The 10,820-nt window shown below is 36.4% G+C and overlaps 1 long non-coding RNA gene across 2 annotated transcripts; it reads right to left on the bottom strand.

The window, feature by feature from the left end:
- Positions 1 to 471: 471 nt before the first annotated feature.
- LOC136295685 (uncharacterized) lies at positions 472 to 10,210 on the bottom strand. Of its 2 annotated transcripts, none has more exons than XR_010722769.1 (3): positions 10,131 to 10,210; positions 8,790 to 8,926; positions 472 to 1,256 (listed from the first exon to the last, which is right to left on the bottom strand). It is a non-coding gene; the product is annotated as an uncharacterized lncRNA (long non-coding RNA). The 2 variants fall into 2 exon arrangements; XR_010722782.1 differs by having other exon boundaries at positions 8,790 to 8,970; positions 10,131 to 10,159.
- Positions 10,211 to 10,820: the final 610 nt, after the last annotated feature.

Genomic DNA, 10,820 nt, shown 5'->3' with positions numbered 1-10,820 from the left:
TGCATGCAGAGGTTGGCTTCCTGGGATGTAAGCATGTGTTGTTGGCTCAGGGTCAATTTCTCATCTAAAGGTACAGCCAAGTCCTTCTCCTGCAGGGCTGCTCTCAATCCCTTCATCCCAACCCCCCTGCAGGGCCTTGCACTTGGACACTTCATGATATTTTACAAATGAGAAATGCATAATGACATGACTGTGCCATTTTCTTTTTAGGAGAAGAAATAGTGTGATAGATATCCATGAAATGCACACATCCCAGTGGACAGGAAGCAGTACTCTACTCTCCAGGGTAGAGTATCAATTTCTTCACATTGTTCCAAGAAGTGACATAAAAGACAGGAGGTAAAAGCAGGACTAATGGATGGGCAGTGAAGGATGGAATAGATTATTATGGTTACTTTTGACACTATTCAAACACTGATATCACATAACCCTTCATCTTTTGGCTGGGTCAGAAACCTCATGCTGGAGGAATACCGTGAATATTCAAGGAGTGCAAAAGACTATGTTTATTATATCTATTAGAAAATTTAGACTTTTGCATATTAAATAGTCTCTTTAATTAAGGTAATGAATTGTGGTGGTTGTTCAACTAATGGCCTTTGTCACTCAGAAAGAAAGGGCATGACTGTTATAGAAATACAGTGAGAATTAAAGTGTACGCTAGAGGCCAATTCAGAAAATGCAAATATACCCAAGCCCTCTCTTCCATGAAACGTCATTCAGATAGAAAGATGACCATCCCATTAGTCTGCTCCACTATACAGAAAACCTCCCAAACAGCTCAACAGGCCCAAGAAAACATTCCCCAAATCACTTGTTATTATTTCTCAGGAGGTTAATCTGACTCTAGGTTATGGAGTGAAGCAATATAATCAAGTGTTTATTCCAAATACCCCATCTTGATAATTTCCTTCCCTCAATCTCTTAAATTTAATTTTCTTTTTTGTATTGGTTTGATTTGGAGCTATTTACCCAATGTTTGACAAGAGTTATGAGAGCATTTTAACTTGATCTTGTAGGCTTGGAGAATTTTTAACTTACTTTCAGGGACTTGTGTGCTTTGATGGAAGAGAGATACTGAGACATCTGAAAATATTGTAATTTTAGTGTTCTCAAAACAAAAAAACCCAGCAGCTTTATCATATCACATCATGTGATGGGCACTTGCTTAATCCAGAGACGCTTCTGTGGGGTGTAGATCTCAGATGGATACACAAATGATTCTTCTGTTTGTCATTATGCTGCTTCTCATTATCCTAAAAGAAAGAGAAATACAACTCCTTATTTACCTGCTTTGTGCCAGTTATGATCCCTATTCACGGCTTTGATGTTAGCTGGAAAAATGTCCCACAGTCTGACCCCATAGTGCATAAGATGAAGCTCCAGCTTGGTTCAGCCTTGTGGATATCCAGTCATCTTTAGCTGTATAGAAAGAGGCAAATGAATTACGGCACACAGGTGAACTTAGACAAATAAACATGCTGCATAGATATGGGGAGAGGTATTAGATACTGCTACCTGGTTTATTAAGAAATAGGGGAAAATCTTCTTGCTAAAGTCAATGGAAATGATGGGTGTTGAATGGAAGATGCTGAGAGACGGTGAAGACAGAAAGATAATACTCATGACCATTGAATTATGAACCGAGGCTTGACCCTGGTACCTTTTATTGACTCTGGTAAGGAGCAAATAGCTCTGTTTCAGCCTGTAACATGTATTAACGTCCTTGTCAGTTGTACATACATGAGACTTGAATGATTAAGATTTATTGCTCATATGGGAAGATGTGCTAATTTTTTACTCCTTGTTTTTCAGCTTTTATAAATACTTTGTTGCAAATCCCCAAGCTCCTGGAAGCTTTAGATAATTAAGTCAATTTACACCAGATTTGTTTTGGGAGTGTTTCTGATTCAGCATTTGCTAGCAGCAGAAGTTTTCCAAGGACACTGCTGAACAGAGTTTAGGTCATTAATAGACTGAGGCACTGTATGATCTGTGCGAAGGCACCATCCATGTAACAGTTGCCAAGTCTGTCCTGTATTGTATAAACATGTTCGTTTCTTTTCCAAGAACAGTTGGAGAAAGATGAATTCAAATGTTTTTGTATCTGTGGCAGATTCTTTCCCTAAGGCAATTAAAATGTGAAAACAAAACATGCACTGCTCCTGCTTTTCTCTGGAGAGAGAAAAGAGCATGAACACAACAAATGTGAAAGTAAATAACACACTGGTGGGTGAGGGCTTTGAACTGTGGTAGATAGCCCTGAATGGGATCCTGGCTGTGAAAAAATAGCTGTGCACTTAATAGCTAGTCCCACTATTAGCTATTTCTTCTTCCTGTCATGTGTAAGTAATTTGTAACATGAGGCATACTATAAATCTCCCTTCTGTGTTTTGTTGCACTGATAACACAGTACTGCAGTAGTTTACCATGAGTTTAGTTCTCGTATATAATTATGGAACAAAGAACTCAGACAATGAGCTAAGAGTTTGGCATTTTGTTTGGTGATTATTTTTAATACTTACAGATGAGCTATGACGAGGAAAGAAGGAACAAAAGACAATTCTGTGCTCACACACTGAAATCTAGGCCCAGATAAACTTTTAGCATCTGGGTATTATAACAGCTCAAAAGGATGTCAATACACCTTGCTACATTCAAAGTTAAACTCTGTATTTTAGGTTCCTACAGCACAGCATATTTTGTTTCATTTAAAAAACTGTACAAGCATAGTGTTTTCCCAGGACAGCTTAAAACCCTCACCCTCCATCTTCACCTTGTCTTGTCCAGTACTAAGAGCCAAACACAGGCCAATGTCCATCGTCCTGGAAGCCAAGAATAGCACCCACTGTGCTAAGGCACTCCCATAGTTCAAACATTTCTATTCAAAGTGCTGTTCTGAAGTCCTAGATGACAACTTTTTTCTCCTGATATCAAGGGATTGTAGAATAATTTAACAGAATACTGTGTGATGTCCTTGACTGACTATAGAGACATTTCTCTTCTTTGTTTGGAACTGGGAAACCATGCCAAATCTGAAAGAGCTGTTTGATAATCTAACCCAGAGTTTTTGAAAGCTCTGAGCACACTTGAATTTAATCCCAGAATTTTCTGCAGCATTTACATATGTATGAGCATGTTATTTTTTGTGCCTCAGTTTGCTGTCTTTGAAACCAAAAATTGACTCCTTGATTACAGATCTTTTCTCAATACATACTTGGAGATGCTCAAATGTTGGCTTAACTATTCCAGGCCTGAAGACTTTGCTAAAGGCACCTTTTTGTGGTATATAATAAGAACTATGTAAACATACTTTTAAGCAATCAGCATTATTGTGGATTCCAATGTATGAAAGAATGGAAAAAATTGCAGATGAGACTGGAACAAAAAAATTACATTTACCACTGAAATTTTAATTTGTTGAAATATCTTCATATAGACTACTGACTTGAATCCAGAATTTGGAACATGCATTGTGAACATGCTATATCTCTTAAAGGACACTAAAAACTGGGATGAACCCTAGGGACACTCCAATTATTCCAGTCCTCAGCAAAAGGAGTATTGCAGCCCACCACCAAGGAGGAAGGACACTGCTCCTCTTCCCCACACAAATGAGGTCTCTCGGTCAAACTCCCAGTAGGAAAGAGAAAAGAAATCTTGAGAAGACCCTTTTCAAGAGACATACAACAAGTTAATTAGTCTATTTCACCTCTTCTCAAACAGACTTTTGTCTTTCCCTCCTTGGATTTCCATGATTTATTATTATGGACTCAGATGGGAATCCCAGGACTTCCAACATCTAGCTGTAGGAGTAGTCCACTTGAGTTAAAAATACTGCAGTCTGAGAAATTCAGAGGACAGAAGTGGAAACTTCTCCATTGAGGGTTTCTGGCTCTCTTCCTATGCATCACAAAGAATTTATTTTCAAAAAATCAGAGTGGGCTGATTTAAAAAAAAAAATGTATATATTACTATCAGACTTTCATTTAACAGGAAAAAGAAACATATTTCAATTTGGGAAGTAAACAAAATTTAAAACTTCTAAATCCTCTATAGAGGAATTACAGTTCCCTGTTCAGCTTTAATAAAATGTCACCTTTAAATTCACAGTAAACTAATGAAAAAGACCTGAGTTTCTAAAAGTTAATTTTGGCTATTCTTCAATCTATTTCATAGTTTTCTAATGTGTGTCAGTGACAGACAATGCACAGTAGTTTAATTATTATCTTCTTCTGTGTGAGCATGCTGTGAAAAAAAGATTGTGGGGAGCAGAAGAAGGAGGAGATAAAATATCCTGACACAAATTAGTATTTAACATACATTTTGAAATCTGCTGCTGCTGCCCCTGTTTCTTCATCTCTTTAGATACAGCATGCCAGAGAAACCATCAATTTTATTTCCTCACCAGAATGTGGTGAGAAAACAACTGCTTTGTTTTGGGTGGTGGTGTTTGGTGGTGTTTTTTTTTTTTTTTTTAATTTTTTTTCCCCCATTTAACAACATACTTCCCAAAAAAGAACAGACATCTGAGGATGATTGCAAACATTCACTCCATCAGTTCTGGGCTCTGTAAGAATCTGAGTCTAAATGATTTAGGGAGAACCACTATTTGTCCAGTTATGATGAACATATTTTTCAAGTTAGGGTACCAGGGTTTTCTGTCTGGCAGACAGATGACAGCCACAGTTCAATCAACCTGACAAAGTAAATAAGAACATGTTCTGTATTTAACACACAGCATGTAAATAGGCCATCTATGTTCATGTATCTCTTTGATTCTCATGAAAATTACTGAGTGGATATGCTGTAAGAACACATTTAAACATGAATACCTTTTCATAAACAAAAAGAACTATAGAGTTTAGTTTTAATTAAAGAACTGATGGAAGCAGTCTTGGAATCATGGTTGTTAATTTCTGTCTCTGTAAAATTTATGAATAGCATTATTCACAAAAGGGTGGCAGAAGTCACTGTAGTTGGAAATGGCCAACCATAATTTCCCGTGAGGGCTTTGGAGAAGCTGATATAAAGAAAACATCTCTAATCTCACATGTGTGCTTTGTACAGAAGAGTAGTAAGAGGCACTTGGATAAAGATATACAAAATAATCAATAGCATAGGTCATAAAAGGTTGGGAATTGTGTGATGTTTTCTTATAATAATAAAAAAGAACATGCATTGAAATAGAAATGTGAGAACTGCGAGCTAATGAAACATAAATTCTACTTCGCTTCCCAGTAATTTTTTCTTGTGTAACCCTTGGGCTGAGAGATTTATACAAACCAAGACCTTACAAGGGTTAAGTTGAAGCTGGATATTTGAAAACAAACAAACAAACAAACAAACAAACAAACAAACACCCCTCCCCCCCCAAACCCAAGAGAAAAAACAACCAACCATATGGGATAAGATATGCTGGTTTTTTTCAGATACAATCTAAGTTGTAAGAAGAATATTAAATTATGAATCTATTATTCTTCTGAATGGTTGCTTGCCTTTACTCTCATTCACATCTCAGCTGAGGTGAAAATGTGTACACATAACTTGTAGTGCAATGTAGTAGAGTTTTCAAGTCAAAATTCTGTTATTATAAAAGCAGGATCACCTTTCTGCAAAACTCTTCTGTTGAAAACAGCATGCCAGCAAGGAACCAGTTGTTCTGACATAGCTCAAACAAATTTAGCAAAAATACCACTGGTTCTTCTGCCAGTGCAAACAGATCATCTGCCAACCTTGATGTAAAGTAGATCAACTGAGAAATCCAAGTTTGACATTGGAAAAAAGAACTTTAAAGATTAGCACTTTTGATTCAGACTTCTCTTTCCCTTAGTCAAAAGAATGCACTTTCAGTAGAACAAAATAGTTAAAAGATAGAACATTTATTCAAATTATATTTAATTATGGGATGCAGGTCAGTATTTTTGGTTTGTTTTATTTTTTCAGGATTTTTGATTGTGCTCATCCTTCCCTGGCCAATTTACCAAAGCAGTGTTTTCAGCTGCTAGTGAAAGATGTAATAATGAAGAGCACCTAACTTCCCACTGAATCAATATTTCAGCTCTGCTTGAGGCCATTTTCAGTAATCATTGGGCTGAATTGTTCTCATTTTAATGTTATTAACAAATGGTTTCATCATATTGTTTAGGAGAAGTAATGTAAAGTTACCAGCACCTTTCTTTGGGATATATTTTTTCCCTTATTAATATTTTAAGACAAAATCTTACCCCTGGTAAGACATTGAAGAGTTGCCCTTGAATACAAATGCAGAAGAATTATGAAACAGGAACACCAAATACAAGCAGTTTAGCCTGTTTACAAATTATATGTTAGACATTGAGGAATTGCTTTCCATTTTCTCCTTCCATCCCACCAAAAAGCAGGAAATATGTCTAGCAGCAGCAGCAACAGAGCTCTTCCAAATAGGTGTAATTTGAAGGTGAGTTTAATTCATTTTTCAAAATTTACACATTTTCCCTAGTATTTTTCAGCCAAGAGAGAAAGTATAGATATTCCCCTCCTTTGAATGACATGATTGTCACAAAGGGGAGTTTGGGGGATGTGGTCTTTTGCCTTTAGGAACTAAAGTCAACATGAAATAAAGGACTGCTACCAACATGCATGATTCAAATGAAATCCATTGCATGTAGTCTCACAAAAAAATCAGTTCTCTACTCACACCTGGAAGAATGATTCAGAAACAAAAACTAGCCCTGGGACTGTGAAGCTGTGTGGGCTATATGGACATTAAGTTAATATGATGGTAAGATTTTTTCAGACTATCCCTCTCCAAAGTCTTTTTTTCCCCAGCTCATCACTGCTTGATACCTTAAAGGGTTTCCCTCTCCACATCTCCAGGAAATATGTTCCCTGCCATATTTCCCTCAGACTGCTGCTGCACTCTCATTTTGTGGTGGGTATCAAATGGCACAGGCTGTCTGGCCACCATTTTTTTAAGCAGCACATTTTTCAGAAGCAGTGAAGTCCCTAGAATTTAGGTAATATGCCAAAAAAAGAATTGCACTTCCTTAATTACTGCATGAGCTTTCCAGCTTTGGGCTTACATTGATTTTCAGTAGCTGAAGATCTGCTCATTTGCTTTATAACTTTCCCTTATGCCATAGGTCAGTTCATTCCCTACTCACCAAGTGTCTTTGCTTGTTTAGCTATTACTTTCCTTATTTTACTTTCCCTTCAGCAAATATTTTGGGGCTGAGTGTTTCAACACCATTCTTATGGAAAAATACTTCCCTATGCAATGTTTACTTCCAGTCAGGTCTTTTGTTGTTTTGCCTTTGAGCAGTTGCTCCAACTCCTAGAGTCTCAAAAGAACAAGAAATGCAGATGGATGCAAGGAATGAAAAAAGCACCCTACTCTTCCGCCTGTATAATGACACTTCTGCAAACACTAAATAAAACATTCCTGACAAAGATGTGTCTTGTTTTTGGTTTATTAGGGACTAGATTCTCCATTGAGGTCCAATTCCCAAAGTCCCAGAGATTTTGATATAAAGAGAATGTTATCCCTTAATTAAAGAATGCATATTTTCTGCTTTTATTGATGTTGCAATATAAAAACAGATTTGTTCCTTTCCCTGTACTTACAGCATAAATTGAAACTTAAACTGAAATTTTTGGGTTTTAAAGCAAGACAAAGTAAAGATGATCAAATAAATGTCTTTTTTAGTTCTAAGAGAAAGAATCTCTATCTGAGTACATTATTTTGAAATGGCTATATCTTTGCTCAAAAAGATGTAGCTAAAGCAAATCTGTTAGGGGTGTTTTAGGATGAGGCCAGTGAGGCTCTATCACCTTATATAATTTATTTTAATTTATTTCAAGACAATGTTCCAGATCCCATTTTCATGGGCAACAGTCCCATCTCCTCCTCATTTAATTTGTTATGACAAAGAACCCTTTTAGTCATGCACAACCTGCATGGCCAACCTTGAGAAAATCCAATGGTTCTGGGCAAAAAGAAGAATGTCATGTGCCCTCTTATTCTCACATGCTTTTCCCAGGTGGCACTGGAGCCTATGTTGGAGAAGGGCAGAAAGACGCTCAGGGTGTCGGTGGTGGTGTTTTTTTGTTTTTGCTTTTGGTGGGGTTTTGTTGTGGTTGATTGGTTGCTTTTAGTTGGTTGTGGGGTTTTTTTCCTTTCTTTCCAAAAAAGTTGCTTCCTTTTTCATTTCTTCCTGTAACAAGCTTAATTTATGAGATATGCCTTGCAATGATTAGACTTGTACAATTACAGTGCAGACATAGAAGAAGCTCACATTTTGAGAGCAAAATTGCCAAATGATTGTGTTGTCCTTACATGTATTCATCATAATGCAAATTGCACAACATAATACTATGGGCCAAAAATAAACCTATTCCAAAATATATATTTAAGAAAATATCTGTTTGAATATTTCCAGAATTACATTAAAGAATAAAGTAAAATTAAATACTTTAAGTAATATACTGGAAACACCTTACAACTTAATGCAAGAGAAAATATTTTACAGAATTGTTTTAATTTCTGTTTTCATCTAGATTTTCCATTTTCTTTTCTATGGTAAGCCTCAGGAAACAGTAAAAAAAAAGGAGAAATATTTTTCATTTATTGTATCATTGCCTTTTTCACTATACCTAGAATTAATTCTAAAAATCCCTGTGATAGATTCATACAACTTTCTCCCATTCCTCCATTTTCAGAAAACATCTTTCCCAGTAAGGGGAAAAATTCTTATGTAAGTCCATCATGCACAACTTTGTAAAATTATAAAAGTAAATGTGTTCCTTACTTTGTGGCATAACAGAAGCACCGAACAGTCCATGAGTATCTTCCCATGAGTCCTTTCTCCATTACTGAGCTTGACAAAGTTTTCAGTTTTCTGTGACATGTGGAAATGCGAACAGCCTCCATTCAGCCTTCCACATTCTTTTAAAGTATCAGAAGGTATTAGCAAGCATCTGAGATATTTGCTAAAAGGAAAGAGTGTTCTTATTTCTTATTCTTGGTTTATTCGTTTAAAGAACCTAATTATTGAATTATTAATTCATATAATCAAATATTTCCGTTTCATCAAACTGAAACACAAGGGATTTCTTATCACCTTTTAAAAATACAACCTTGTAATGTTTGGAATTTAAGAACAGATGTCTGGAAACAGCCATCATGGGTTTGTTAAAGCCTGTAATACAATATAATGATATCACAATAATGGTCTAGTAACGGAGTCTTGATTCAGAAAAGCACTTACGTATGGCCTTAAATTCTCATTTATTTTATATGGCCTTAAGGCTTGCTTTTCATAGCAAGATGGTGTAAAATAGGTTTAGCCAAATTAGAATGCAATCAGGTTAAATTAGGATTGATTTTTAAGCACAAATTGAGGCCTTGAAAATGTATTATTTCTGTGTAAAAGCATTCACACTTATTTCAGTTAGAAAAAGAATTTTGAAAATACATGCCATCAGATTCTCATACATGTTAACAGTTGTAAGGAAGATGAAACAAAATTAAGATCAACCACACTGTGATCAGCAAAAGAAAAGTTATTAGAATGGATACAGCTCATTTTTAATAGAATTAGATGTTTCTTGTAAGTGCAAAACCTATCTTCTCTTTCTGGAAGGGAAGTTAGCAATGGTAGTGAGTCATGTATATTGCCCATTTTATGGATTCAAATTCCTCTACCACATCAGTTAAATCATAAATGTATAAGAAAGGAGAATTCTTTTGTAAATGGAGGATGAGACTCTAAATGGTTCTTGCCTTTGTCATAATAGATAGTGCAGTTAAAATCTCCCCCCAAAATCAGCCCATTATGAGGTAGACAATTCAATGAAAGGCTACTTAAACAGTTATTCAAAAGAGCTCCTTTCTTTCCCTCAGTAGTGGAACAAATGTTAATGAAGCAAGCACAAATTTGATCAAAGTCATCCTGAACTTTTAATAACATTTTAATAGCCTTAAACCAAAATAGGAATGCCATAATTTGTATTGGAATAAGACTAAGTTGTTTTTTTTTATGCACACTATTCAGTTTTTGGAAACTGCACATATTTGTTCTGCAATATGAAGATTTTATCATGAATTAATGTATTTTAGAATTATCTTATGAAGGATTATTTTGTCTTACCTTTGGTAGTAGTTCACAGAGTATTTTACTCCAGGCTGAACTGCTGCTCCCAGAAGTGTGCCTTCAGATGTAAGGAAAAGCCTAAGGAGCACAGGTGTGGCCAGTGGGCAGAGCAGTGTGTCCAAGGGAGAAATGGGATGGTAATTTTCCCTGAGCTGCCGAAGAGGCAGCTGGCACAGTGCTGGCTCTCAGGGCACGTGGGCTGATGGGGCATCAGCCAGGAAATCACAGCTTCTTGGAAGGAAATAAAGATCTATTCCTTGTTTATCCTTATGGTATGGAAAGGATGTGCTGTCTACAGCTGCATAGGGGGATTAAATCCCACATGAAGGAATTAAACTCCTGCAAGGAATAATTGATTTTTCAACAGCGCTGATAATACTTGTATGGACTGGTTTCAATGGACTTAAGATGGCAGTTGGAAAAAAATTTCCTTTTAGTAGAAATAGTGAGAAAAATAAGGTAACTGCTTTTAAAAATAGTTCCTTACACCTAAAAATTCAGGGGTGTATTCTTCAGCAAGAGCAGGTGAGTGGAACAGAATGGTGAAAGATGTCCTCTGCCCACATGCCAGTTCTGGCTGTGCGTCAGTGGCTGACTAAACCACTGTGGCCGGAGACACTTTACAGGACTGCATTGTTTGGTGGGTGGTGAGGGAAAACTTTCCTTTAAGATGTTGACCCTATAATT

Source organism: Chamaea fasciata, unplaced genomic scaffold (genome assembly GCF_029207755.1).
Source record: "Chamaea fasciata isolate MVZ Bird 193981 ecotype frontalis unplaced genomic scaffold, bChaFas1.0.hap1 SCAF_1, whole genome shotgun sequence".
NCBI classification, from domain to species: Eukaryota; Metazoa; Chordata; class Aves; order Passeriformes; family Sylviidae; genus Chamaea; species Chamaea fasciata.
The sequence above is the reverse complement of the archived record's forward strand: the minus strand, read 5'-3'. Positions and strand labels throughout refer to the sequence as shown.